General features: G+C 38.0%; 1 protein-coding gene across 6 annotated transcripts in view; it reads left to right on the top strand.

Moving 5' to 3' along the window:
• LOC131690329 (uncharacterized) overlaps nucleotides 1-25072 on the top strand; it is a 561476-nt gene that overhangs the window by 122051 nt on the left and 414353 nt on the right. The window contains exon 1 of one of the 6 annotated variants that reach the window (XM_058976024.1): nucleotides 3293-3387. The exons of the other annotated variants lie outside the window; for them this stretch is intronic. The gene's annotated coding sequence lies outside the window, so the exon portion shown is untranslated. Of the gene's footprint in view, nucleotides 1-3292; nucleotides 3388-25072 lie in introns of those variants that run through there. 6 annotated transcript variants of the gene reach the window in all.

Raw genomic sequence — 25072 nt, forward strand, 5'->3', positions numbered from 1 at the left:
AATTAGGTTATAGCGAATTTCGCTAAACCGGAAGTCGCCATTTTTGATTTCAAAATGGCGTCAAAAATCAATTTCTGGCACCTACTCTTCAAGTCCATTCCGAAAATACCCATATTAATTGGGTTATAGCGAATTTCGCCTAAACCGGAAGTCGCCATCTTTGATTTCAAAATGGCGTCAAAAACCAATTTCTGGAACTTACTCTTCAAGACCATTCCGAAAATACCCATATTGATTGGGTTATAGCGAATTTCGCTAAAACCGGAAGTCGCCATCTTTGATTTCAAAATGGCGTCAAAAACCAATTTCTGGAACTTACTCTTCAAGACCATTCCGAAAATACCCATATTGATTGGGTTATAGCGAATTTCGCTAAAACCGGAAGTCGCCATCTTTGATTTCAAAATGGCATCAAACATCAATTTCTTGCACCTACTCTTCAAGACCATTCCGAAAATATCCATATTGTTGGGGTGCGGGCCGTAAGGAATCTTCCAGACCCGTCTCTTCCATCTTTCCGTAAATCTTCTAAGTCTTTTGCATTCAAAAGGACTTAGAATATTTTGTGCAAAAACCGTGTTAATGGCGAAATCCGCGCAAAATAAAAACTGCCAAAATTCTTCTAAGTTCTTTGCATTTAAAAGAAATTTTTTTCAGAAAAAAGTCTAAGTCTTCTGCATTCAAAAGGACTTAGAATATTTTTTGCAAAAACCGCATTGATTGGGAAATCCGCGTAAAAAAAACCGCGTTAATTGGAAAATCCGCGTAAAAAAACCGCATTAATTGGGAAATCCGCGTAAAAAAAACCTCGTAAAAAACCGCGCAAAAACACCGCGTAAAAAAACCTGGGTGTAATTACTATTATTGCTAATACTTATTAACACGCCATTCGCATTTAGCTGTTTGATCGCGACGGAACTTCTACTACTGTACTATAAATATACCAAGACCGAGAATATTTGAGGCCCAATCAGGCTGTATTATTATTTCAATCAGCGAGAAGCCAAATGTCATGAATGAGTGTTTTTATGTACACCATCGTCAATCACATTGTAGGTGTTATAGCGTTTACTAAATCATCGAGGCGTTTCCGTGTTTGCGAAATTTTGGGCGTAGTTGTGCGTGGATGATCGCGAAGGACTCGACCGTTTGTATGTTACGTGTCTTGCGTGTGCCAGAGTGTATGTAACTTCGCCAGCATAAGTTCCTTTTTTTAACCGTGTGGCCATATTCGCCTGTATTCGTGAATGACTGCTCGCGGACCGTGAATCTGGTACTTCATTTTTAGTGTATGGTTCAAATGCTAGAAGAGAGCAAGTTTCCCTATATCACTAGTGTTCCCGGTCATGTTGCCATGTAACGTGTTGTCTAATGAAAATTAGCGTCACTTATTTTATTGGCCCAACTGAAGGCATGAAGCCAGGCTGCTAAGACCGAAGGTAGAGATTTGCGGACGTGACCGATGCATTATCGCGCGAACATGGGCGTTTGTAGGTTCCCGCTTGAAACCGCGTTTATAAGTTTATCAGTGCTAAAACATTCACTTAATCACCGAGGTGTTTTCATGTTTGCGAGACTGTGGGCTTTGGTATACGTCGCGAAGGTCGTAAGCGTTTGGATGTTAACGTACTGAATGCTAGAAGAGAGTGAAATTTCCCATATCTATAGATTTCAAGGTCATGGCGCCATGGAACGAGTTTTTTTACTGGATATGAGCGTCATTTTTTCAATTGGTCCAACTAAAGGCATGAGTTAAGACCGCTAGAAGCTAGGGAAGAGACTTCCGGACGTTATCCATTCGTGATAGCGCGAACGGTGGGCTAATGTTTGAGACCGAGTTTGCAAATTTATAAGTGCTAAAACGTTCACTTAATTACCGGGGTGTTTTAATGTTGTGGACGCAAGAATGTGCAATTGCATGTTTGCGATTGTAACCATTGTTATCGCGAAGGCCACGAGCGTGTGTACGTTTGGAATGAGCGATTGTGAATGTATATGAGTAGGAAACTTTACACCAAATTGTATTTCCCTTAATCTTGATGGGTAATGAAGCAGCTCCACAGCCCAAGTAGCACACTTTGTCGTTCAATTGCGCTTCTCAAGTGATTGTGCAACGTATCGTAACTGAAATATGCTTAAAATTATTTTTCGAACACATCAAATGTGTGTTGAAGTTGTAGAACATCTCAAACTTCCAGCAAGTTAAAATTGATACTTTTTCAAGCATTTTCTGATCAGGCAGGCGATTTGCGGATGTGGTGAAATTAGCTGTAACAATAAACGGTGAGATATACAAAAACCGACTTAATCCACCTAACCTCATTCAACATGAGACATTCCTTATACATATCACAGCCAAATGTTGGCAGAACCCTCTCCGATTTTAATGAAACTTTCAGTACACGAGAACTTTGTCACAAAAAGCCACTTTGCATACTTTGTTTTTCCAAAAAATGATCTAGACTGTCTTTTGAAAAGGGTCAAACTTTTTGTTATCATTTTTTTTCAAATGGCTATAGTCTAAAAGTGACAAATCCTACAAAAAATGTTGTAGGAGTGATTTTCACAAAATTAGTCAAATTTTTGAATAAAAATATTGAAAAAAATCTTCATCGACTCCTGCACTGGAAAAAATCGATTTTAAAAATTTAAATTCAATTTACAAAAAACCCATCTTTGATTTGGGCGAAATTTTGTTCCAAGATAGGTAATTGTGTTCCCTACCTACCGTCAAAAATTCAAATTGGCCACTTTTAAGGGAAAAAAGGTTCTTAAAAAAAACTTTTCCTTGTCCAAACTGAATTTATTTTTTCAGTGTATTTTTATCGAAAATTGAACCAATGAAAGTTCATAATCATCTCAGAATCCAATTTCCCATACATGCAAAAAGTATCAGTAACGAATTTGGTGTAGCATCTCAGACTGCACTGAAACGAGGCCGAAGGGATTCGTTTAACGGAGATCTGGTACTAGAATACTTAGCGCACGACCAGACAACATGTTTAATATCGCGATAACCGACACCACAAGCGCAGAGACCGCTCTCCACGACCTCAATACGCCGGAGATGGGCCTTGCCATCATCCATTCTGGACCAAAGTTTGTTGATACCTTTGGGATTCCGTCCTCTGGGGAGAAATATTTAAAAATTTCTAATGCCAAAATGTCCACCTTCTCATTATCATTTTAATCCAAGTGTCCGCCATCTCATTTCCCGGAAGGGAGCACTGCGAAAAAATTCAAACTAAGGTAATCTGCTATGATTTTTCAGATAAAGTACTTAAAAACTCCCACGTTTTCCCGAGGAAATACAAAGAGTGCTTTCCATGCTTCATCAAACGGAGAGCCTACTGTAACTGTAACGCATGTGGGCATGGTCGTTGACAGGTAAATATAAAACCATCAATATTGTGGGGAGAATGTTGGCAGCACAGCCTCTTTTATGATTGCACTCACCACTACTGTCATAATAATTAGCATAAAAGCGATACATAGCTGTCATCATATGACGAACGTTCCGTATATTCCAATTCGATTTATCCTGGAATACACAACGTAGGCTCTGGCCACCACACCAAACATTGATGATTCGTCCGTTAATTCGTCGACGGACCGGTGCCAATAATCGAGTTTTTCAGCTTTCCTCAAGTTTTTCATTTGCATTTGTAGCGTCGCGTATATTGCGAAAAATTTGGGGCGATCCGACGTTCAAAAGTTCCTTTCGCGTATAATTCTAAGCAATCTCTGCCCACCACGAAGTAGGAAACTATTTACGTTTGTTCTCGTCGTGTATTCGTTTCGTCCGTCCTTTAATTGTAACGCAAATGCATTGTGTAAAACCTAGGATTACCGAGACCAGTACCCACTTACTTCAGTTTTGTAACAGTACCCTTCAAGGGACACTCTCAGGCCTTTACGAGGAAGCTTAGGAGAGAGAACTGATTTTCCTCTTTCGGAAATTTTTAGGCACATTAGAAGATGTTCCCACAATGGGATGGTCAGACTCTCGTACTTTAGTGTACAAGAAATCGTAGAAATTAGTTGTTGTCGGTGACGTAGCGCTCTTTTGCATTTTCGGAGTGTTCCTTAAAAGAATGTTTCATTTTGTCCCCTTATAATTTATATGCATTTTCCACAACGTGCCTTGTTGCTACAATAAGTTGCTGTAGGCCCAATTGTTTGTACGGCAGTTCATGCCTCGCGGCACAAAAAAGCGAACAGGTAGACTAGCCCCGCCCAAAAAATCATAGTTTGGAAGATTCGGCTGATGGAAAATGATGATAAATAATTTTTCGTCGTTTTCATAATTACAACAGAGTAGGCCTCGAGATTCCCATGGGAAATTTTCTCACGAAGAAACTTTTGAGAATTGTTTGTTCGAACTCCAACCAGTACAAAATTAATGCTTCAATTGGGTTTTTTTTTTTGGATCGTAGCATAGTGCAAGAATGATTGAAAAAATAGAAACGAATCACTTAATTAGATCCAAATGATCGCATTTATATTATTCCAAGAGATATTGGAGTGGAAGCAAATATATACCCCAACCTCGAGCCGTATGATTTACATGCAAATAAGTATGATTCTAAACCAAAATATGTATTATAAATGGTATAATTCAAATAAAGTGTTATTGGTCCGAGACATGCATTAAACTGCTATTAAACCGTAAAAAACTTACAAAATCCCACGATTAGAAATGTATTGATGAATTCAACGTTATCAGAGCATTTTTTTTCGGGAATTGTCCTACTAGAGCTATGGTCTCGACAGGGCTCCCGGTCAGAATCACTCACTACAATTACGGGCGTAGAGACTTATGTATCATCGCGAGAGACTCGAGCGTTTGTGCGTTAACGTGTTCGATAGCATGGGCATTTGCATATCGCGGGTGCTGGCGTGCATAAATTTGATTTTATAACCGTTTGTCCATTCGAATATTCGCGTGTGTTCTTGGATGATTGCGCGCAGACCGTGAACCTGATATTAAAATTTCGGTGTACGGTTCAGATGCTAGAAGAGAGTGAGTTCTTCCATATCACTAGAGGACCCGGTAATGTCGCCATGGAACTCTTATTATTTGACGCGTACAAACGTGTTGTCTACGTGTTGTACAAAGTGTTGTCTAGTGAATATGAGTGTCGTTTTTCTATTAGTCCAACTGAAGGCATGGTCCTGGGCTGCTAGGGCCATGTAGGGACTTCCGGGCGTAACCAATTCATGATACGCAAGAAAGCGGGCATTTGTAGGTTAACCATTGAGAGACCGTTTGTAAATTTATAAGTGCTAAAAGGTTCACTTACTCACCGGGGTGTCTTCATGTTTGCGAGATCGCGATTGTAGCTGTGCGTCGATGATCGCGAAGGACTCGAACGTTTGTACGTTAATGTGTATGTGATAGCGTGTAACTTCACGTGCATAAATTTGATTTTATAACCGTGTAGCTATTTGAATATTGGCGTGTATTCTTGAATGATAGCGCGCGGACCGTGAATTTGATGCCATATTTTTAGTGTATGGTACTGATGCTAGAAGAGAGTCAGTTTCTCCTTATCACTAGAGTTCCCGGTCATGTCGCCATGGAACGTGTTGACTAGTGAATTTTTTTATTAGTGCAACTGAAGGCATGGACCTAGTATGCTAAGACCGAAGGAAGCGATTTATGGGCATGACCGATGCTTTATCGTGCGAGCATGGGTCATGCCCATAAATCGCAAACAAAGGGTTCTTGAGGGAGCGAACCCCATACTTCGCAATTAAAGCCTCTGGTGAAGACTACACCATCAATCTCTACTTCCCGGGCGGGAACATAGACAAGATAACTTTTCGTACACCGCCACGTGGTATTTAGTTAAATCTCGCATAAATCGATGATGTTAAATGGCTCATCTTTGACCTCATTCAAGTTTGTTATGAATATATACCAAATTCGTTACTGATACCGTTTGCATGTATCAGGTAGCTAGCAGTTGAGAAATTGGATTCGATAAAAATACACTGAAAAAAAAATTCAGTTTGGACAAGGAAAAGTTTTTTTTAAATAACTCTTTTTCCTTAAAAGTGCCCAACTTGAATTTTTGACGGTAGGTGTGGAACATAATTACCTATCTTGGAACCAAATTTCGTCCAAATCAAAGATGGTTTTTTTTAGTAAATCGACTTTAAATTTTTAAAATCGATTTTTTCAGTGTAGGAGTCGATAAAGAATTTTTTCAATATTTTTATTAAAAAATTTGACAAATTTTGTGAAAATCACTCCTACAACATTTTTTTGTAGGATTAGTCACTTTTAGACTATAGCCATTTGAAAAAAAAACCATCACCATTCACCATCGATCTCTACTTCCCGGGCGGGTACATAGACAAGATAATTTTTCGTACACCGGTATTTAGTTAAATCTCGCATAAATCGATGATGTTAAACGGCTCATCTTTGCCCTCATTCAAGTTTGTTATGAATATATACAAAATTCGTTACTGATACTTTTTGCATGTATCAGGCAACTAGCAGTTGAGAATTTGGATTCTGAGATGATTATGACTTTCATTGGTTTAGTTTTCGATAAAAATACACTGAAAAAATAAATTCAGTTTCGACAAGAAAAAGTTTTTTTAAATAACTTTTTTTCCTTAAAAGTGCCCAACTTGAATTTTTGACGGTGGGTATGGAATATAATTACCTATCTTGGAACAAAATTTCGTCCAAATCAAAGATGGGGTTTATTTTGTAGATCGACTTTAAATTTTTAAAATCGATTTTTTGTAATGTAGAAGTCGACGAAGAATTTTTTCAATATTTTTATTAAAAAATTTTGTGAAAATCTTTCCTACAACATTTTTTGTAGGATTTGTCATTTGAAATAAAAATAGTTAAAAAAGTTTGACCCTTTTCAAAAGACAGTCTAGATCATTTTTGTAAAAAAAACAAAATATGCAAAGTGGCTTTTTTTCAAAGTTCTCAGGTACAGAAAGTTTCATTAAAATCTGAGAGGGTGCTGCCAACTCTGAATACGATTTAGCGCGAAATTCGTCAAATAAATCATCGAGTGAAAAATTAGACAATATAAAAAGTTATAAAATTAATAGAATAAATTAAATTGTTGCAAACAAACGATTTGGATCAAAAGATTAAAAGGAATAACTGAACAGAATCAATAAAATTATTAAAACGAAGACACTGACTAAAATTTATGCTGGAAAAAAATAATAAATTGATGATGATTCCGGTTGATTTAATGCTGGAAAAAAATAATAAAACTAATGAAATGAAAAAAATAGACGCTGACTAAAATTTATGATGGAAAAAAATAATAAAATTGAAGAAATGAAAAAAATTCATAAAATGAACAAAATGAATTTTATTTTTTTTTTTTTTTCATTTCAATAATTTTATTCATTTTATTAATTTTTTTCATTTCATCAATTTTATTATTTTTTCCAGCATAAATTTTAGTCAGTGTCTAATTCTTTTCACTTCATCAATGTTATTATTTTTTCCAGCATAAATTTTAGTCAATGTCTAATTTTTTTATTTCATCAATTTTATTATTTTTTTCCAGCATAAATTTTAGTCAGCGTCTAAATTTTTTCATTTCATCAATTTTATTATTTTTTCCAGCATAAATTTTTTTTTTTATTTCATCAATTTTATTATTTTTTTCCAGCATAAATTTTAGTCAGCGTCTAATTTTTTCAATTTTATTATTTTTTCCAGCATAAATTTTAGTCAGTGTCTAATTTTTTTTATTTTTTTATTAATTTTTCCAGCATAAATTTTAGTCAGCGTCTATTATTCTAGTCAGTGTCTTTCATCAATTTTATTCATAAGTTTTGTTATTTTTATTCCGGCATAAATTTTACTTAGTGTCTATTTTTTCATTTCATCAATTTTATTATTTTTTTCCAGCATACATTTTAGTCAGTGTCTTCTACATCAACTCTGGAAAAAAAAATTCATTTTTTGTTTTCCTAGTTGTGACTATTTTTTGATAACACAAACAAAAATTAAATGCTCTTAAAAACCGATCCTGTGATACTAAAGACAAATGGAAAATGCCATTTCATATTGGACATTCAGCTACTCACTAACTTGTTAGTGTAAATTCAATGATAGATGCAAATATCTCAGAGGGCTATTCCATTGGAGTTGCTCTACAAGACATTTAAAAAGCTTTCGACATTGGCACAGAGGGTTAGTTTCTAAAATACACAAATTCTAATATTAATAAATTCCATAATAAAAAAATACAAAATTATCTAAACCAGCGTACCTTACAAACCTGAAAGTTATTTGCAGTCGACTGCAAATTCAAAATTTAATAAAAAAATCACACGGAAATACGAAAACGGAAATTTTTTAAATAGTAGCAAGTGGACATCAGGCAAAACATCCAATCTTAATATTTATGCAACTGTACCATGGTTTAATAATATTAAACATGGAAAAATGTGTTGTATCTATGTTGTAAACCATGTAATCATTACTTCAAAAAGTGATCAAAATTCAACCGGGTTTACGGTACTCTATTTTTTAAACTGCCTCGTTAGTACTCCAATTCGTCACAGAAACGCTGGTTTTTATGCCGCAGGACAAGATTCCTTGCCAAATCATATTTTTTTTGCGAACTTTAATTTGCCTTGCCACCGACAAGAGAATGCATTTTCTGTTGTACGGAATCTTTTTTTCTGACGTCAAAAGTCCTTTCGAGAGCTAGCTTACGAATCTGAATAATGTGTTGGAATATATTTCACTCTGTGTGTAATGATGTTAGTAAAATTGCTTATATAGCAAAAAGCGATTTTCAAAAAAAAATCTGACCCTATTTACGTACTGGTGCAGCCCGAACTACCACCACGAAATATTAGGGTGTCCATTATTGTAGTATCCCAAACAGTTGGATATTTTCGTTTCAATCAACAAATTTCATATTTTCAAACAATACCGGCAGTCTACGCTTGCGCCTTATCAATAAAATTTATCACGCGAAAGGCATACCCCTATGCTGTTTGCTGCTAACAAGGCGTCTGCAATTCGATTTTCTTTGACCGTTTGGAATGCTCATATTTGGATCCTACTAGAGGTGTTAAGAAAAATCGTATACGCCATGCACATATCGTATATAAACCGTCATACTGGTCAGACTGGAGGAAATCAATAGAAATCCTCATTCTTCAAATGTTTGCAATTAGGTAAAAGCATCATATTAGCACTACAATGCTATGGCTCAAACATATAACGACAGACTTGTGAAACTAGCACTTTACATCGGTACCAATAGACCACATGTCGTTAGAAATCCCCAAATCACTTTTTTCAATTTCATAAAGCTTATATCCTTGCAATATATATTTGAAAATGTCTCTAAGCATTGTAATTGTAAATTTACCAAAACGCATGTTTTCTAAATTGTTACAATTATTCGTACAACAATTGTCCTTCCTTCACACAATATTGATGAGTCATTGTGCAAACATTTCCTTCCTACATCGTCCTACATCGTCAACCGAACTTAACAAAACCCTAACGACTCGCGATGACACGAGAACGTAATTACCGCCTGCACTGCAGCCTTTAGCACACCAGCCAACCCAAAAATGTCCAAAACATCCACAGCATCGAACGTCAAAGCCTAACCCGGCTTGCGTACGCAGTCATCGCTCAACCAGCTACCGGCCCAGAACCGGCCAGCCGTCCGTACATGCCGAGAAGTTTGCAAAATCCGCACCTAATGGGCGTAAAATCATTCAACGCGCGTTTGATCTGTTCAAGCATTTAGTATTTTGTGTGTTGCCTGGGGCCTGACCTGCAGAACTTCAGCCCGATTCGGACTGTGGTTCAGAACGATGCAGCAGTAGCAGTTGGAAAATGAATTCATTATGTTCGTAAATTTTTACTCCCTGGTAAACGGGGCTAAACAACAATAATAATGGGCCAGCCCGCGTGTACCGAAACCGAAAGAGGAAAATTGACCATGTGGACGCGGTGTAGGGACTGGAACAAAGGCACACGTCGTCAAACCGAGCCGGTCGCTTTGTTCACTGCGGCAGATGGCATAAAATTGCTGCTGACAGCAGTGACGTTCTTTGGAATCAAAACAAAACGAACCAAGAGACGGCGGAAGAATAGGAGAACTTCTGCACGTTTCAATGACCTTCAAATGCAGCCAAGCGAAGCGCAACAGCTGATGTAAATAAATACCTACCTACCTACCTGGTCAATTGTAGTAGCATGGCTCGGGACGAAGGAGGTGTCCACTGGTTTCAGGAAGGGAGTGGTCACTGAACGGTGACACAATTGAAGCGGAGGTGCATCTGCATCTAGGTTAGAGGGATAGAGTTACCCACTCACGGTAGGGTCTTTGATCGCCGACTGTCAATGAAGTGAAATTCAATGTTAATTCTTCAAAAGGGCTAATGAGATTTTTGTAAACAAACTTATTTCGCTCATTACTCCGCTGCCGAGTTGAATTTCATGAAAAATACACATGAATCAACATTTTTTGCCTTGATAGAATCAATTTCAAATGTTTCCTGTGTTGAAATTATAGCAAAATAAGAGAAATTAGCAAAACAAAAGTTTGTTTACAAATCTTATTAGCCCTATTCAAAAGTTGATATGGAATTGTAAGGGAACGGTGAAAGCATCGTATAATTACAGACACGGGCCCCGTTACTGCGGTATTTGAACTTGAGTAATTGAGTATCGAATTGCGCTATTGTACTAAAGGCAGGCAGGACCGAGTGTCATCGCTCAGAGTCTTCGACGTGTTGCTCATTTTATGTGGAGGGAAAAGAAGTAGAAATTTTTTACTTTCGAAAATGAAAAGATGACAATTGTGGAATATGGTACATTTAATGCAGCAAATTCTCGCATTCCAGGTTAAAACTACTTCAAATCAAGAGTTGTTCTCAGGTCTTTTCGCGAAGTATTTTCCGTTCAATTTAAAGTAAAATATGCCGCAGTCTGACGTTTGAACTTTATCAGCATTTTCTGAAGAGCCTGAATCCCCATTATCGTTGACGTTGATTTTAACTTTTTCGTTCTTTTCCAGCTTTGATTTCTTTACTTTTTTCGGCTGTGTAGAAACGATGAAGCGACCAGATTAAATGTCCATCTCTTTCAATCTCGGCACAATATTGAATTTCTTTCCAAGTTTCCCCGCCACCGTTCCGAACGAATGTGGTTCTGTGACAGAGAAAACGAAATAAGCTTTCGACAGCAACTTTTTGTCCACCATCCAGAATCTCGCCGAGCTATACAATTGTCACAGAATGAGGCCTATCAGGATAAAAAAAACCCTAGCGCTGGGAATTGTTTTTTTTTTCTTTCATCCTAATCTCCAGCTATCAAGAAGAGCTTCAAAGTTGTTCCTCTACAGATGTTCTGTCACCATCTGAGGATAAGGCGGATTGCCCCAAATGAATCCCACACAATTAGACGGGACTGGATGGTGGAAACGATGCTCATGAGGTTTTTGATTAATATCCTGCGTAACGAGAGGATTTTGAGCTTTCGTTCTGATATATCTTAAAACTGGAAATTCTCAGGAGATTGGAAGTATTCGAGACTGTAAGAACAAAAAACTTTGAACGCTTAATAATAATGATCACATTGATCCGAGTTGACGATAAGTTGTCAGCTTCGATAGACCTTATCATACAGTAATCAAAAGGCGTAAGAAGCGTGGCTTCGAGGAATATGTAAAGTGGAAGTATTACAAACGGGCAACAAATATACCACTAATAGAGTAAGGATTGAGAGTAAAGCACAAGTTGTGGAACCCCCCACCCTAGACGAAGTGCGAAGCGCTACTCGAGAGCTAAATAACGGTTAAACCGTAAAAAGGTTCGTGGTGTACAGAACAATCCATATCCGTAATCGGGATGAGATTGGTGGATGAAGTAATGCCTGTGGATCGGTGGGATAGCTTCTTATGCCCTATCTATAAGAAGGGTCATACACTCGCTTACAGTAACTATTGAGGCATAACAAATTCTCAATACCCAAAATAAAGTGCGCTCTCATTTTCTGTTCAATAGACTGCTCGCCTGAGCCCTTTATCAGCGAACACCAAAGCGGTGGTCGAGAAGAACCAATAACGATAGAATAGATGTTCTCCCAGCGACAAATTCTAAATAAATTTCGGGAGTACAACTTGCAACCTCTGTTTGTAGATTTCAAGACAGCGTACGATTCAGTGAAGCGAAACGTACTGTGGCATATAATACTTGAACAATGCTCGATTCCAGCCATACGACCTTCAGTGACGTTGTAGCATCAATTATTAACTTTTATTCATATCTTCGGTTTAATTTGGTCTAAACACAATCGGTGTACATATGCATTTTGAAGGATATTGATCAAGGAATCTAGAAAAATAGTAGTTTTTCGTTACAGTGTTGCCAAATATGTTATATTTCCAGTTTAAAACTAAAACTGGCTTTTTCTTACAATTTGTGTATTTTTATTTTGAAAATTATTATGCCATTGTGTTCCTAAGACATTTTTACACAGAAAAACATAAACATCAAGATAACTTTGGTCAATCCCAAGACACAGTAATTTGAAGCAAAAAACTCACAATTTCTCAGCACTTTTGTCGCTATATTATATCAGTAACCAAAATTCTGAAAACGCTACTTCGCAGAGATTTTTTAGATAAGTAATGTGACATATCTAACTCAGTTTAACCCAAAAATTTTATTTTGGGCTACGATGTATCTATCTGTCATACTTTTCATTTTACAAAAAAATTCAAGATTTTGGGTGTTCCTTAGTGTTTTTTAGAAAAACTGTTTTATTCATATAACTATTGAGGTACTAATTTAAAACTGAAGTAGTCTTCAGAAAACCTTTAGAGTGTTTTAGGGAAAATAATTAGTTTCATGGCACTACATATCTAACTATTATCGTTGACAAGTTATAATCACTTTTTCGTAAAAAATGGAGATTTTTATAGTTCGAACAACACTGAATGGGGGAAACGAAAGATAATTCTTTTTCAACTACACTTAAGGTCATGATCTGAGGTATAATAGAGCAATAAGTGGGAATTGCTATATTTTTTTTTTAAATTTAACAAAATTGTGTTGCGTTGTGACAATGATTTTGGTGGACTGCATTTCATCATGTTTTACTGCTGATTATCTAATAAGAGTTGTTTAGGAATGGTAAGTGTCGAATTTCGCGCTAAATCGTATTCATGGCAGCACCCTCCCAAATTTGAATGAAACTTTCTGTACATGAGAACTTTGTCACAAAAAGCCACTTTGCATACTTCTTTTTTGAAAAAATGATCTAGACTATCTTTTGAAAAGGGTCAAACTTTTTTTTATAATTTTTTTTTAAATGGCTTTAGTCTAAAAATGACAAATCCTGCAAAAAAATTTGTAGGAGTGATTTTCACAAAATTAGTTAATTTTTTGAATAAAAATATTGAAAAAGATTCTTCATCAACACACTGAAAAAAATCGTTTTAAAAAATTTTAAGTCGATTTACAAAAAAAGCACATCTCCGGTTTGGAATTTTGTTCCAAGATATTTCCTTACCTACCGTCAAAAATTCAAGTTTTTCAAGGTAAAAAAATTATTTGAAAAAAAAACGTTTCCTTGTCCAAGCTGATTTTTTTCAGTGTTATCGAAATCTAAACCAATGGAAGTCATAATCATCTCAGAATCTAATTTCCCAACTGATAGTTGCCTGATACATGCAAAAAGTATCAGTAACGAATTTGGTATACATTCATAACAAACTTGAATGAAGACTGGAAGACTAAAAGACTGGAAGGCTGGAAGACTTGAAGGCTGGCAGACTGGACGACTGGAAGGCTGGGAGACTGGAAGACTGGAAGGCTGGAAGACTAAAAGACTGGGAGACTGGAAGGCTTGAAGTCTGGAAGACTGGAACTCTGGAAGACTGGAACGCTGGAAGACTGGGAGACTGAAAGGCTGGAAGGCTAGAAGTCTGGCAGACTGGAACGCTGGAAAACTGGAACGCTGGAAGACTGGAACGCTGGAAAACTGGAACGCTGGTAGACTGGAACGCTAGAAAACTGGAACACTGAAAGACGAACGCTGGAAGACTGGAACGCTGGAAGACTGGAACGCTGGAAGACTGGAAGGCTGGGAGACTGGAAGGCTGGAAGTCTGGAAGACTGGAACGCTATAAGAGTGGAACGCTGGAAGACTGGAATGCTGGAACGCTGGAAAATTGGAACGCTGGAAGACTGGACGACTAGAAGGCTGGAGGACTGGAAGGCTGGAAGACTGAAGGACTGGAAGGCTGGAAGAATGGAAGGCTGGAAGACTGGATGACTGGAAGACTGGAAAATTGGAAGACTTGAAGACTGGAAAATTGGAAGACTTGAAGACTAGAATAAAAAAAATCGATAAAAAATTTAAAAAAAAATATCAGTTTGGGCAAGGAAAAGTTTTATTTCAAATAGCTTTTTTCCTTGAAAATGCCCAACTTGAATTTTGGAAACATGGAAAAGAATGGAAACATAATTACCTAATTTCATCCAAATCAAATATGTTTTTTTTTGTAAATCGACTTTAAATTTTTAAAATCGATTTTTTTCAGTGTAGGAGTCGTTGAAAATTTTTTTTCAATATTTTTATTCAAAAATTTAAATAATTTTGTGAAAATCACTCCTATTACATTTTTCTGTAGGATTTGTCATTTTTAGACTACAGCCATTTGAAAAAAATAGTAAAAGGTTTGACCCTTTTCAAAAGACAGTCTAGATCATTTTTGAAGAAACAAAATTTGCAACGTGGCTTTTTGTGATAAAATCTTCATGTACAGAAAGTTTCTATCAGAATCTGAGAGGGTGCTGCCAACTCGGAATACGATTTAGCGCGAAATTCGTCTTTTGGTTCATTTTAAACTTTGGGTAGGCGGCTACCGAGAGTATCCTGTTTCCCAAACAAAAGCAATTTTAACTTCACACATCCGACCGTGGGAGTATTGTCTAGAAAAGTATCACAAAATTGATGTGAAAAATCTATTTTCAACATTATCAGTACTTATATCTTTTTAAAAGTTCAACCTAGAGTTTTGATGTCGTAGCCGTATGTCGTAGAAGAAAATGCTTGTCTTCAAAAACTCTAAAATTTCATCTAAAGTATATGTTAGTAGAAAATGAAAATTGCAAAAGTTTTATTAAAAATTGGTTTCTCATGAATTGACCCTTGGTAATATGTTTGAATTACTTCGTCGGTGGACAGTATAAAAAATATAAGTTCGTTCATACAATCAATATTTGCACTTTACAAAACTTTACTAATACTTTGAAAAGTGAGTAGGGTGGTTCTGAATTTAGTAAAATCTGAAAACTTTTTAATGGTTCGAGATAGAGTTTCGCAGTTTTCCTGAAAATTGAAGAAAATTAAATTCTAAAAAACTTTGTCGAAGATACCAAAGTTCTGCGTCTTGCATTATTCATTTTATCAACCAAAGGATAGATGTTTCTTAAAAAATAGTTTTATTTATATAACTTTTACTGTTTTGATTTTCCCTCTCGCAGGTTGATGGGATTGACGGTATTGTAAACATCATCAAGCCACAATAGATACAATAGAGTTATCTAAATATAAGGACCTTCGCTCTTTTTAGTTTTTATTTGCACCAAGTTCTACTACTAGAGGTTAATTAGTTCTCATGTTAAACCAAACATTATGACTACTGAGGATTTGATTTATATAAGAAGCCCGCTTCAAGATGTTGATTACAATACGCCTCGATAGTGGTGTGTCGAGGAGGCCGGGAGGGCTGATATGAGCCTTTTGTCTGTTCTATACCTTTCCTCTATTTACCAGCTCATAACCAACAATCAACCAATAACAAATAGATAATTGAGAAAGGATGTGCTATGTGTGGTGATTGGCTATTCAAGTATTAGTAGTGTTTGAAGTACTAATGTATGTCTCATGTGATGATCATAACTTCAGCTGTATCTTGTACCTATCTAATCTAATACGTCTCTCATATATTGTCTTTTATTTCTTCTTTTCGAGTCCTATACTGCCATTATACACCCGCCTTCAGCTGGGTCAACAAAGATAGTGATAGTGAACGTCTTAACACTCACACATTCTCAAACGCGGTCTCAAGCATGAACCTATAAAAAAGCGCTCGCGCACGCGGTTACGTATCGATCACGTCCGGAAGTCTATCCTTGATCCTAGAAGTCTAGGTCCATGCCTTCAGCTGGACCAATTAAGAAAATACGCTCATACCTATTAGACAACACGTCTCATGGCGACATGACCGGGAACCCTATCGATATAAACGATCCCACTCTCTGCCAGAATTCTAACCGCGCACCGAAAATTTAATATCAGACTCACGGTTCGCGCGACCATTCAAGAACACACGTTACAAAATCACGTCAGCGCACAAACGTTAGAGCCCCTCGCGATTTTCCAAGCAACCTACGCCCACGAACTCGCAAACGTGATTACACCCCGGTGATAAGGTGAAAATCTCAGCACTCATAAACTTACCAACGCGATCTCAAGCGTCAAACTACAAACTCCCGCGCTCGCGCCATCATGAATCGGGATCGTCCGGAAGTCTCTATCCTCGGTACCAACAATCTAAGTCCTTGTTAATTAATAAAAAAAATAATAAAATTGAAAAATAACTCCCATATCCACTAGACAAAACGTTCCATGGCGACATGACCAGAAACTCTAGTGATATGGGGTAACTCTCTCCCTGTCAGAATGTGATCCGTACACCGAAAGCTAAAGATCGGAATGACGGTCCGCGAATATATGAATGGCCGCAGGGTTTTAAAATCGAATTTATACACGCGAAGTCACATACGCGCGAGCACACGCGACAAACACGTCAACATACGAACGCTTAAGCCCTACGATCATCTACGCACACCTATGCCCGAGATCACGTAAACTTGATAACACTCCGGCAATTGTGTGAACGTTTTAGTACTTACGACGTTACAAACGCGGTCTCAAACGCGAACCCGCAAACGCGCGAGATCATGAATCGGTCACGTCCGGAAATCTTTAGCCTTCATTCTAGCAATTTAGGTCCATACATTCAGTTGGATCAAACAAAAAAAAATAAAGCTCATATCCACTAGACCACGCGTTCTACGGCGACATGAATGGGAATTCTAATGATATGTAAGAACCCACTTTCTTCTGGAATCTGAACCGTACACCAAAAATCAAAAATTAAGTATCAGATTCACGGTCCGCGCGCGATCATTCTAGAACACACGCGAATATGCGAAAGGCACACGGTTATCAAATAGAATTTATACACGCGAGGTTCATACACGTTAGCACACGCGACATACAAACGCGCACGCGACATACAAACACACACGCGACATACAAACGCACACGCGATCGAGCACGTTAACGTACAAATGTTCGAGCCCTTCGCGATGATACACGCGATCGCGAGTCCCTACGCCCGCACATACCTGAACCGTACAATGAATATCACATTCAGAATCACGGCCCGCTACAATTGGCCTAATGCAGTGTTTTATTGGGCGACATTGCCTGTCTCGTCTGCAAATTGTAGTATGTGATTCTGACGGGGAGCCCTTCCGAGAACCTAGCTCTACAGCTCCAGTAGGACAACTCTCGAAAAAAAAAACTTTTACTGTTTTGATATTCGTTAGGATAACTTTTGAAATAGATTCAGATATTCTTAAGAACAGTTTGTCTTAATATATTATACCTTTCGCTATAAAATAGCATATTTTGCTATTTTTTGCTTGAATATTGCAAGATATAAAAGTATCATACTCGCAATTTTTTGGTGACGTATACTACAAAGTATGATATTTTATATGGCAAAAACGGTATTTATTATTAAGTGCCCTAATCCAGGGTATTTTAAAAAGTTTAAATTTTTGTTTAAAAGTCCTCATAACTTCGAGACGGTATAAGTTTCGTAGCTGGAGTTTATGGACAAATTATGTGCCTTAAAATATTGTTCATGTGAAACCAAACGTTACTTTAGTATAAAACAAAAACTACAAAACTTATACGAGGAAAACCGTTTTCAAAAAACACCCTCAAGTTGCGATTCTCAACCTTCTTCGTATCACGTACCCCTTCGAAATTACCCTGGATTGTTGCGGACCCCCACACCCACACAAAGTTACTGCGGACAGGAGGGTCTTATGGATGTAGCAACGTGTTGAAAACCCTTTTCTTCGCACTAATGCATGAGCTGTATTGTCCACAACTTGGAAGTCAACCCCTTTTGTCTTGTCTTGCATTATTATTCACGTCCATTTCTTGCTCGGTACAGGCTTCAAGGTGTTCGAAGTTCTTGTTTGTTTCTTGCGCTGTCTTATTTATCGGCATTTATCGTGCTGGTTGTTGGTTTGGAGAACCTAGACCAATCGTTATTATTTCGTTGTCGGTGCAGGAAGTTCGGTTCGATATGCAAAGCGCACCAGTTATTTATTGGTCAAATAATTGTGTTTTATCAACATCTGGTGAAAGTTTTTTTTGTGTTGATTGTAGTAGGTTGATTTTTCTTAACGATTTCAAAGTATTGTTTTCCGTAACCTGCCGTCTGGTTACAAAACTGGCACATAGGAATCTGACCAAGGTAGGTGTACAGCGTTATTTGCCAACCGTATTTTAACAATACGAACGTCGTTGGGAATGACACTGCAAATTTTTCCTCAAGTAACGGATTCCATTTCTCCGTATGTTGACATTAATCTTTAAATGTATAAATGTGTCTACTGCGCGGTGCTAAGTCGCCTACACGCACCTCAATTTCATCGTCATCCATATATTCAGGATCTTATTAAGCGTTGTCATATTCGAAGCCGTGTTGCATGTTGTTCTTCGCAATGAAATTTTCTTCCTGGCCTAAGCTGTTGAACGTCATCTATACACAGTTTCTCATGTGGTGTAACTGTAGATATGTCATTTCTTTGAGATTAAAATCCATTTTCCCTAATATAGAAATTCAAAACTGTGCACAATTTAAAAACTTATCACTTAAAAAAACAGAGTCATATATTTAATAATGAAACGAGTTTTAATAGTTGTCCGGCAGATCCTTTGCAAGCGCTTAGCCATTGCACTTGGAAACCTGTTTACGAGGCGGGAATGTTTTTCCCTCACCAACTGCGTCTTGGGGGGCGGTTCATTTCTATTTCGCTATTGTACATTTCCGTGTTATCATCGTAGTGGCTGCCTTTACGTTCGTAAATATCTGATTTCTTTCTTGCTTCTTGCCCTTACGAGTGGGAACTTCCTGAATGATGGTACTGGCTGTAGATTCTGAGGTACTTGACGCAGATTTTTAACGTTGTAAATATTACCTGAGCAACTGCCACAAATTTTACAATTGTTTATATTCGGCGGATTCTAAGAAGAGTAGACCGCAATGCGCCGTTCTTTCACAGAACTGACACGGTACTATCGCCTTATGTTTTGCACTGCAGGGTCAGGTAGGAGAAAAAGGATCGGCCCACCGATATTCTCATTAAATAAAATTATATTTTCCCGCTTTACAGGCACTTTTATTTGTTGGGGCTGATTCATTTATTTTTTGTTTGATAACAATATATTAGTTTTTGTTTGTAGCGAAAAAGCTTTTAATTTCAATATCCAACCGGAAAAGAAATCCATCTTCGCGGACCCCCATAAACCTGTCCACGGCTGAGAATAACTTCCCTAAAGCATACATTTGGATTTCTTGTGCAATGGAAAGTATGAAAGATAGAGCCTGTGTGTTTTCAGAAAATTTGTCTAAAATGTGTTGTTCTACAACTTCATTGAAATTCTTCAAGCTCGAACCGTTCTAAAATAAGAATCACCATAGCTTCTACTTAAACTAAACGAAAGCACAACAACTTTCCTAAAAATATTATAAGGTTAGACTATTTCATTTTGGCAAAAAGTTAAAATTCTTGCTAAATTTACATTCTGGACCAGTGCACTGTGGATTGGCGTTGATTGCAGAGCAGTAGAAGAGGCATTGATGCTTTTGAGAAGAGACACTACGAGAATCGAGCACCATATAAAGCCTGACAAGACAAAATACATGCTAGCTGGTACAGAACTAGGCAGCCGGAACGATGTCGATTGTTCCGAGGTGTAAATCGATGGGGTATGATAAGAGGTTGACTGATTCATGCGTCTTAGAACAATTGTGACATGTGATATCGATGTTAGCCGTGAGGAAAAAAGGCGTGGTGTGGCTGCGAATAGGTCTTTCTATGGTCTAGCTAGTCAGCTAAAGTCCCGTGGTCTCCAGACGCACACAAACGGTGTTCTATACAAATCGCTGATACTCCCTGCTGCTATGTACGGTCATAATGCATGGGCTTCGAAGTAAGCAAACCATCGAGTACTCTGCGTGTTGGAGAGAAGAATTCTACTTCCATAATCGGTGGAACGATATAAAATGTAGAATTGCTTACATGCAGTTTGTACCAAGCATACAAAAATGCTGACATCGGCAGGCTGGACATGTGACGTGAATGCCGGAAGAGAAAAAAACCTAAAGTTGTGCTCAACCGAGAACCGTCCACTCTGCACGCGTGTCAGGAAAAGCGTTGCTAAATTTCGATACTCCATTGGAAAATCGTGAAAAAAGTATGTAATGTAATCTTTGTAATCGAACTGTTCCGCCTTTGAAAAGTAGTAAATCGCAAACTCTAATTGGATACGGCTGTTTCCCATTTTAAAATTTTGAGTAAGTAAAAATAGTCTTATTGTACAATATTTTGTGTTCAGTTGACGTTTCGGTCTACTTTGGACCGATTTCAAGGTTTCTATAAAAAACATAACAAAAATCATCGAAACCTTGAAAAAAGTCCCAGACCTGACCGAAATCGATGACAAAATAATGTGCGAGAATTTCAAATAAGAAACTCTTTAGCCAAATACACAACCTATAAATCTCAAAACGCTAAAAGTTCGATGGTAAACGCAGATAATCCTGAAACCAAACCATGAAATACCGTAGACAATAAACAACAAATTAACTTTTCAAATGTTTACTGTATGCGACCGACTGCCACAGCAACAAAGCCCCGACCTGGCGCTTTGCATCTCAGTCCGATCCACTTGAGCGCAGAAAATCACTATTTCCACTATTTCATTTTCCAGCTGCCTGCTAAGCTGTCATTGCCACTAAAACCTATTACCCCCGCCGGTGGGTTCGCTGCCGACCACAAAACGAACCGTCGTTGCGTCGCTCGTCGTGTGCTCCAAAAAACCCTGGCTAAATGAGGCCAACTTGCGGCGTGGTGCATCCTCAAATCATTACATCAAAGCCAGGGAGCATGATGACTGCGAGCACACTTCTACCTTTCACATTCGTATACAATGGTAACATATTACCAGATTACAATTGGTCGTAATTTATTCGTCGAAACGGGAGCCGGTCGCGCGGTTAGAAGACGGATCGGACGGATGTACATTGAAATCTAAACGCTGCTGTGTGATACTTTATGGGCACAGCGGGACGATTTCGTAGTCAAAGTATGTAGTACAAATCTAACGTAAAAAACCTTTTTGACCCACTGTGCAACGGACTCCCCTTACAGTTTATGGAGCGATAGATTCACCCAGCGCATTCCGGTGGAAACTACTTGCTGCTGGCATGCATGGATGCAAGTTTTCAGTGCACCCATGCAGCCATATGACGCCGCAACACGGTGCCATCATAGCCATAGTAGGTATGCGATCGAGCAGGAACCGACTGGGCTGGTTGAAGTCCAGGGCGTGGAAAAAAAAAGCATTTCCCTACCGGCAACCGGAGCAGCGGAATATTAATAGCCGCAGACCATGTTTAGTATGAAATTCCGGCGCAAGGAGAAATGGCTCTATGATTTCTTTTTTGTGTGTAGTTTTATTACTAACCAGTACCTATGGTGGGATACTATTTTTTCTGCTGTTGCTCGTCACATCGGAAATTCTAACCGCTTGTTAGTGGGCATTCGTCACAATGTAAGGAAAGCGTTTTTTTTCGCTCGGAAGAGGACCGAGTCCTGCCTGGTGCAATATTTCACATTTTCTGCTTAGCTGGAAAACAAACACGTGACTCATTACATATGGGCTGGAATGTTAGGTTAACACTGCCCATAAATCACCCTCGCGGCATTGGAGCACGGGAAGCCGAGGGAATAACCTAAAGAAATTATTCTTCATTTTCATTTCTTTTCCCAAGCAACAGAATCTTATTTAGCTAGTGCAATGAGGAGTGTTTTTTGTGGATTAATATTGACAGCAGGTATTTGTTGAAGGGAACTGTTGGAGTAAAAATTTATGACGATAAAGCAGTAGCTCTAGAAGGGTTTAGTAATATCACTCAGATCACGAAAGAACACAGATGGGATCTACCTACATTTTCACCTTTTCCTGCGTCTTTTTCAGTACTGTTATAACGTCGTCGATAACGAGACGCCTGGGTAGCTTAAGCACGTCGTTATTCCAATTCTACAGCTTCTAAATTTCATTCGTTCTTGCTGTAAAGGTAGCTGACTAGATCTGACCAAAACTTAACTGGACTATGATGGGACTTAATGAAAAGTATTATTCATTTCTTAAGGCTCTCCTTTTTGTATACTTCAAGATTCACAGTCCTTATCCTTCAGAAATATCGCTGGTTTCTTTGCCACAGGAACATATCCCTTGCCAAATCATATTTTTTGTGAATTTATCCTCGAAAAAAAAAAACTTGAATCTGCTACGAACCTTGTCTCAAGCAAGAGCTTTGCATAATTAGAACCACGGAAAATGTTCGCAATCGATTTTTGCAAAGATTTCATCATCGATCATGACACATCCATCGAGTTTTGTCAGCACCTGGTCATACAACTCAAGGGACCAGACCCTAACCCAATCGAAGTCTCAACCGTTGTTTGGGGCTTCGATTGGAATGTTTACTTGCTCAGTAACATAATCTGAGATGTTGGGATCAGCTTTAATTTGCGCGGTTCCTGTCGATGCTTTATTTTCACTTTGCGGGCAGTTGTGATAGTTAGAAGGCTTGCATATCCAAGCTAACGCAACAGTTATATACGGCTACATCTGATCTTTTAACAGTCTTCCCATGAACGTCGACAAATTTGCACCCGTGTACAAAATTTCGCGCACGCGTTCAATCTCAAACATGCTTTGCCTTTGTGTACAGGTTCGCATCGAACACCGAACCCAAGCGAACGATGTGCAAACTTAGGTTTAAACACCGTGTACGTACACCGTGTGCGTACATAAGAATAAGTCAATGTTAGTAATGATGGGTGAGAGAAAGAGAAAACTAGTATCAAGAATCTGTGTGTACGAACACCGCGTACGTACATGGGGTTCGGTTATGCAGACGAACATGTGCTCGTGTTTTGGTACGCATTAGCGCGTTCGAGTTTGCACACGAAATGATGATGTAGGATGAGCACAGAACTAGAGCGAACATGGTGTTCGATGTTCATTTGGGAAGACTGTCTTTTAAGATTTTTTTGGTGGTATCTAACGGGTAAAGCAGATCGATATGGTGAGTTAAACGAAAGTAATTGGCAAAAAAATCTCCCCAGAGGCAGGATTCGAACCTGCAACCTTTGGGACTCCGGCCCAATGCACAAACCGGAATGTTATCCCTGGGCTATGATGACGTATCAGGGAGAACACATGATTATCGCATTGGCGACAGTGATCGTACCACTGCTTCTAGAGAGAGATCACACACAACCGCCACTGCCACCCAACACATTTGATCTATTTAATTTGCCCGCTAGATACCAAGGCAGGAATTTTTATTATCGTCTTATGCCTGATTTTAGTTCATTACCCTTCGTACCATCGAAGACTGTCGATTTCTGGTTCCTTGCCCAATTAACAGAGGTATGACGGGAGCGATCCCGCCGTTCGAATTTAACATTTTTTTTTGGGTTTTGACGTAAGTGCCACTATCTTATTTAAGATTTTTTTGTTGGTATCCAACGATGAAAACAGATCGAAATGGTGAGTTAAGCGAAAGCAATTATGTGAAAAAAATCACACCAGAAGCGGGATTCGAACCTGCAACCCTTAGCATTCCAACCTAATACACAAACACGTATGCTTCTGGGACGTCATCATAGCCATATTCATAAGCTGAGGGTTATGGTTTCCAGCTTAAAGAATCAGCGGATTTACAACCAAATTGGCCAGTTATAATTGCCATATCCCATTAAAGTACTTCGAGATCCATTCTGAAGTTTTTATATGATGTTTTCAATATAATTATAATAGTTTTAAAATAATAAAAAAAATATATGGTGCAACTTTTAAAAGTTTCTTCTATCAATTTCAATTCCAATTTTATAAACTTCAAAAGATCCCTCTCGCAGGTTGATGGAATTGACGGTATTGACAAATTTCGCGCCAAGTCGAACAAATGCTGGCAGCACCCTCTCCGATTTTAATAAAACTTTCTGCACATGAGAACTTTGTCACAAAAAGCCACTTTGCATACTTTGTTTTTCCAAAAATGATCTAGACTGTCTTTTGAACGGAGTCAAACTTATTTATTTTACCAATTTTTTCAAATGGCTATAGGTTAAAAATGACGAATCCTACAAAAAAAAATGTTGTAGAAGTGATTTTCACAAAATTAGTCCAATTTTTGAATAAAAATATTGAAAAAATTCTTCATCGACTTCTACACTGAAAAAAAAGCGATTTTAAAAATTTCAAGTCTTTTTACAAAAAAAAATGTTCCAAGGTAGGTAATTATGTTCCATACCTACCGTCAAAAATTCAAGTTGAGTACTTTCAAGGAAAAAAAGTTAGTAGAAAAACACTTTTCCTTGTCCAAACTGAATTTTTTTTTAAGTGTATTTTTATCGAAAACTAAACCAATGAAAGGCATAATCATCTCAGAATCCAATTTCCCAACTGCTAGTTGCCTGATATATGTAGAAAGCATCTCGGATTGGACTGGAACGAGGTCGAAGGGATTCGTTTAACGGAGATCTGGTACTAGAACACTTAGCGCACGACCAGACAACATGTTTAATATCGCGATAACTGCCACCACAAGCGCAGAGACCGCTCTCCACGACCTCAGTA

Source organism: Topomyia yanbarensis, chromosome 3, assembly GCF_030247195.1.
Source record: "Topomyia yanbarensis strain Yona2022 chromosome 3, ASM3024719v1, whole genome shotgun sequence".
Lineage (NCBI taxonomy): Eukaryota > Metazoa > Arthropoda > Insecta > Diptera > Culicidae > Topomyia > Topomyia yanbarensis.